Genomic DNA, 5,924 nt, shown 5'->3' with positions numbered 1-5,924 from the left:
GTGAATGGTGGAATGGATGGATGAGTGGATGAGTTCTTTATACGATAGGTTCCCAGTCTCCAGGCTCCGTTCTCCAGGGGTAATTGTATGTGTTGCCTTCTGTGCCGTCTGTCCACCTGGATCTCCACTGACTGACCCTTCCGTTTGGACTGGGGCTGGGGTTCGCTCGGACCTTGGTTGACAGGCTCTACGTTCCCCTGGAAGGGATCCCAAGTGTTCAACCCAGCTGGGGATTCTTGGCCCCCTGTGCCTGGGCTGGGATACCCGCTTCCTGGGTTTGTTCCAATGTTTAGACGTTTGATGGGGCCTGGCCTGGCTACGTGCCTTTAAGCTGGCAGGTCTCACCCCAGCCACATGCTAGCATTCAGTACAAATGAACCACTGACACTGTCAACTCATTCACAGCCTTTGTCCTGAACCATTCGCCTTGACGTTGTCGCTAGCTTGGCTTTTGTTCCTAATATCCTCTAGGTATCTTGGCTCCAACCCCCATGTTAACCCTCAGATTGATTTATGATTCCACACCATTGATGGTGGTCTCATGGTTCCCTCCCGGACAATGGGTCACACTTGACTTCCTAAGGCACAATTGTGTTACTGAGCTCTGCCTCCCCTCTTCAAGGAAGCTCCACTCCAGTCCGGTTGATTACATCACCTTTGGCAGCTTTGGGTTAACGCATGGCCAAATCCAGGACCCTAGGACCACAGCGTCTTGCAGCCTTCTCTCTCCTGGGTCCACGCGGCCTCAGGATCTAGAGCAGGATGTCTATACCTGTGGACCTGCTTGGATCGCCACCACCAGCCTCCCTTGATGTCTCTTGGCAGCTGTCCTTCACCACACATGTATGGAATACCTACTATGTGTCAGGCACTTTGCCAGGCACTAGGGGTTTAATGGCAGCCTAGACACACACAGCCCTTACACGAAAACCTCCGGGAGAGACAGACATGTAAACAGACAAGGCAGCACGTTCAGAGCCAGAAGAGAAGTAGGAGAGCTCTGTGAACCATCACTGTACCTCCCAACAAGGGAAAGTCAGAACCAGAATGAGGGAGATGAAATCGGGGCCAGACACCAAATGGGTTCCAAATGGAAACCCCAGGGGATTGCTGGCCCCGACTTTCTTCCCTGGAAACCGGACCCACTTCCTCCTCTGGGGGAGGCATTGATGGCCAAGAGCCCTCTCTGCCTTTCGCAACTCTGAATGCCATGGTCTCTCCAATCACCCAGCTCTGGAGGGCCAGCTGGGCGCTCTCCGCGCAGAGGGACACGTTATCAAACCTCCCCTCTCGAAAGCAGTATTGCTCCTGAGTGAACGTGGCGTTCCTGCCCGAAAGGAAAGACTTGGAAGAATTACCGAAAACACAGATACTGCAAATTCTGCCCCGAGATAATGGGGACAGGACTTTCAAAGAACTCTCTGACTCTAAACAAAAATGAGAAGGAAGCTGGGCTCTTGTCCATGAGACAAGAAACCAAGAGACACGCGCAGTATGGAAGTCCTGGGGTAAGACAGTGTCAGAGTGACGAGCAAAGTAAATGGGATAAGTCAGGTCTGGTCCCCTCCCCCACACACGTAGCATAGCGGAATCTGAACTCAGTAATTTGAACCGGGCAAGGAGAGAAAGTCTAAAAGAGTAAGTGGTTCCAATGATAGAATTTATTTGGAAAGAAATTATTTAATTACCTGGAAGAAAGCAGAAGTAGTGGCAGGAGGTGGTGGAGCCATCTACTTAAATGAATATATAAGGCTTATTTGGTAATAGAACATCACTGTTTTTATGCAAATCATGCCCAAAGTCCTCCAGAAAGTGCTTCAGCTTCCTCTTCCCCTCAGAGTGGGCTTCCCCTCCATCATACACTCTGCTTTCGCGAGGTGGCATTTACCCGACTCATCGCCTCAGACCGGAAGGTGGACAGAGCGCGAGGAGAGAAGCTGGCTTCTCACCAAAGGATGGTCCAAAAATGCGATCCCTGTTACACTTGTTACACCATTAATCTCTTTATCAAAACCTTTTGTGTGAGTCCTGGTTCTCCTAAAAGAAGAGGCTAAAATGAGATTTAAAGCAGAAGGATTTTATTAGGGGAAAGATGTGAAAAAAATAGGGAGGGATCCAGAGATGGTTAGGAGGGCCATCAGACCCTGAATGAAGAAGAGAAGGGGGAGGAAGTTTTCGTGGGAGCATCCTAGACCACCGTGCAGTCTGGAAGGTTCTCGGGGCCATTGGTGCGTCGTTCCTCTGCTCCATCATTGCCTGGGAGCAGCAGCCCGCGGGATGTCAGAGCTGGCACTGGGGCCCTGGATCAATTACAGGCACTGGAGCAGCAGGTCCCAGAGGCACATGGTCATAGCGGCTCCACCTCTCTTCCTAGTTACGGGGTTCCAGTTTCAAGTTCAAATCCGTGTTTGTCTGGACCAGGGCTTTCTGCGCGGCTTTCGAATGTGGGCGGCAATCGAAGACAGAAAGTTTGCACGCCACAGCATTTCAGCAGCTGAATAGCGCGATGGTTTGTGAAGACCAATGGGCAAGTATTTAAAAAATCAATGAAGAGTTTCTCAAGGCTAGTCCCCTCCTGGCAGAAACGCTTGGGACACCTGTTCAAATTTCTTTATTTCTGCCCAGACCTGTCAAATCAAAGCCTTGGGGGTTGAGAACCAGAGGCCCCCAGCAGACGCCACATTTATAGATGGCTCCAAGGTAAAGGAAGCTCGTTTGAGGGGTTCACACCAAACCCAAATTAAATGGTACCAAACAAGTGAAATCTAACTATATTTTCATATCACAATCTCCTACATTTTTCTTGCCACTGGAATCTGCATACATACACCCTCGTGGTTCAAACTCATTCTATTTTCCCAGCCCTCCTTTCAGACAGCCAAAAAAAAAAAAAAAAGGTTACAATATTCTCAGAAAACTGTGCTTCAGAGAAAGCAGTAAGGTTGCTCAATCGTTTCCCCTTGTTAATTTGAGGATCTTAAATTATGCATGTTGTTGTGCAGGCATTTGCATGTGGAATTCACATGGCTGAGCTACCAGTCTAGGAGACAAAATTAAGCATAATAATTCGAGTAACCTGTGTCTGGTCTCGGCACCTGAATTTCAAGGCTGACTGTGTCTGAGATAAAGAATAGATAATTAAATGATTTGGGAAAATGCAGATGGAGCGTTGCTGGGGTCCAAATAGGAAAGGAGGTGCCTGAGCCCCCTCCCGCCTGCAGCCCTTCTGGACTGCCCATCCTCTCGCCTTCCACGCCCTCTGGATTTCATAACCTTCACGAGGCCGTTTCCCAGAAGGCGCTGACTGCCCGATTCCCATCCTTCAGGCTAGCTGGGCAGGAAGGCCAGAAGTGGAGTTTGTCCCCGGCCTGACGTGGGTAACCTTGACTATAAAGAAACCACCACAATACAGATGGCCCTGAAATTTGAAGCGAGGCGACCGCAATATGCAGATCGGGAACTCGGAGCCGCGCGTCCATTGGCTGATTCCTGCTGTGACGTCACAAAGGGCCAGCCCCAACGTGGCCAGAAGTGCTGCGGGCAAGTTTCTGGACCAGTTGAAAAGCTTTTATTATTTTTGTGTGTGTGCGAGCCCTTTTTTTTTTTTTAAATCAGCTGGTGCTGGTTTCCTGCATTTCCTGTTAGGGGGAAAAAACCGTTTTCATGTACAGCGAGAGCTGAAGAACTCAGGGCCAAAGAGCGTTTTGTTCTCTGTGGGGCGGCTCTGTCTCTTTACTTGGGGTTGACCAGTGTTGTGCACGAAAATGACATGCGGAAAGCTGTAAATTCCGAAAAGCTCTGGGGACCTCAGGACCCTCTTCAGCGTCGTGGTTTCCAAGAAGCCCCACACTGACCCAAACCCTGTGAGTCAGCTGGTGGAAGTTTTGGGCTGTGATCTTGACCCTAAACCTAAAGAGATGCAGGCACGGGAGGTTGAGGCCTCCTCCCCGCCCCCCTGAATTTTCCCTACCTCTCTTTGCTAGGTTCGAGGCAAACGCAGAATCAAGTTCCCTGGCTCATGAGTTTCTGACAGTCTCCCACCCAGCGTGAAGTTCCCAATTTCGATGTCTGAAGAGCAGAAGTTTATCACAGCCCAGAGAGAAAGATTATGGCAGGATCACAAAATAGATACCTACAAGCTTTGCACGTCCAAGGATTGTCTTTCCCAAACAGTCGCCCTTGAAATGTCTGGCGGCAACTGTGACTGCCTCTTGGTCCCCTGAAGCCACTGGGAATTTTTCCAACATCTCTCACCACGGGGAATGCCGCCTCCCCAGACTGGCACAGACAGAGATGTGACACAACTGAAACTTTCCCTGGGGGTGGGCTGGGGTGAGGGGACACTCTGCGTTGTTGGTTTGATTTGCCCAGATGCCATGTTACCTCCCGGGAATAGCATCCATTTTTTTCCTTTGGGGAATCATCCCAACCTCATTGTCAGTCTTTGTTGGCATGGAGGGGATCCCCTGTCCCAGGCCTGGCCCATCCCTGTGTTCCATTCTCCTGGATACTCAGTGATTAGATGAGGACCAGGCACGTCGCACACATGGCTGGTGATGGTCAATCCTGGGACCTCATGGGAACTCTGAGAATCGGTGCTCTCTCTTCTCAGTGGGATTGCTAAACTGGTGAGACATAGCCAGGGAGCTAATGGTGACCATCTTTGCCCCAACAAAGAAAGAGGCTATTCAACAATGAAGTCAATACAAAAAAAGATGGGATAGAAGAGAGAGACAGATTTCTGACATTGTTTGAACACCTGGATCCAGCTGTGCCTGAAAGAAGACCCTGTACCTTTTGGTTAATGGACTCAGTACATTTTCATTTTGATGTAAGTCTGATTGAGTTGAGTTTCTCTTAACTCAGCAAGAGTCCTCACTTGTACATCCAATTGCAAGCCAAGTGTGACCCTCGAGGGTGGGCTTAGGGCCACAATAGGCTCCTCCCTGTATGGTTTCATGCTGATTCACTTCTGCTTCTCTAACACTTGGTAGGGGAGGGGAAGAGTTGGCATGACGGCACATAGATGACAGATAGGGGAGATTGGTTGTTGTGGAGTAGGACAGCTCAGGGATCGAATGAAGAGGATTGGAGTCAGAGCTGGGCAACTGACATCGCCTCTCTGAGCCCTCGCTTCCCTCCTCTGTAACAAGGGGGTAATAAAAGTCTCTGCCACTTGGTGTTGTGTGGAGGTTTTATGCACAGCGTCTGGGGAGATGGGCTCCCTGCTCCTGGCCTCTGGTGCAATGTAGGGGCGGCGAGCCGAGGGCTCTGAAAGCCTTCACTGCGGTCGTAACCAACAGCTCTGAGCCTCTGTTGACACTGCCGGCCACGAGCACCTGCCGAGCCAGCAGCCTGCACCTGCCACCCGCCACTCCAGGAAGGGATTCCGACCCCACCAGAGCAGGCGGCCTCCATTCTAGGCCGGATCTTGGCTGTGTGCAGAGTCTGCGAGCCCGCCCACCTGTTCTGCAACCCCAGCTGGGCTCCGTCTTTGCCCGTCCCACTTCCCCTCTCCAGCTTCTGTCCTTGATCGGACGCCTTCCTTGTCCTGGACACTGTGCTAGGAACCCCAGGGTGGGCAAGGGAAGCAGTCTGCCTTCGTGGAGTGCCTACCACCTGCCACACAATGCTGAGTGTGGGCATTGCACGCGCTTATCCCCCAGCCTCCTGAACCCTGAGAGTTGTGTGAAACACCCATTTTACAGAGGAGCAAACCGAGAGCAGTGCCCACTGAAGGTGATGAGTCGGGGTCCAAATGCTGGCGTATTTCTTCAGAGTGTCTCTTCTTCCCTCTGCTCTAACTTGCTGCCCACCACAAAAGAGATTACGTCATGGCACAATGTTGCATTAAAAACCTGGTGCACAATTGCACTCATGGGCCTTTATCCAGAGAAATAAAAACCTATGTTCCCACAAAGACC

General features: G+C 50.8%; 1 long non-coding RNA gene across 1 annotated transcript; it reads left to right on the top strand.

The window, feature by feature from the left end:
• The first annotated feature begins 3,285 nt into the window (after positions 1-3,285).
• LOC139084901 (uncharacterized) lies at positions 3,286-5,178 on the top strand. Its single transcript, XR_011542838.1, has 2 exons — positions 3,286-3,863; positions 3,984-5,178. It is a non-coding gene; the product is annotated as an uncharacterized lncRNA (long non-coding RNA).
• The last annotated feature ends 746 nt before the right edge of the window (positions 5,179-5,924 follow it).

This window comes from Equus przewalskii, chromosome 7 (assembly GCF_037783145.1).
Source record: "Equus przewalskii isolate Varuska chromosome 7, EquPr2, whole genome shotgun sequence".
NCBI lineage: Eukaryota > Metazoa > Chordata > Mammalia > Perissodactyla > Equidae > Equus > Equus przewalskii.
This window is presented reverse-complemented; position numbering and strand designations above follow the sequence as displayed.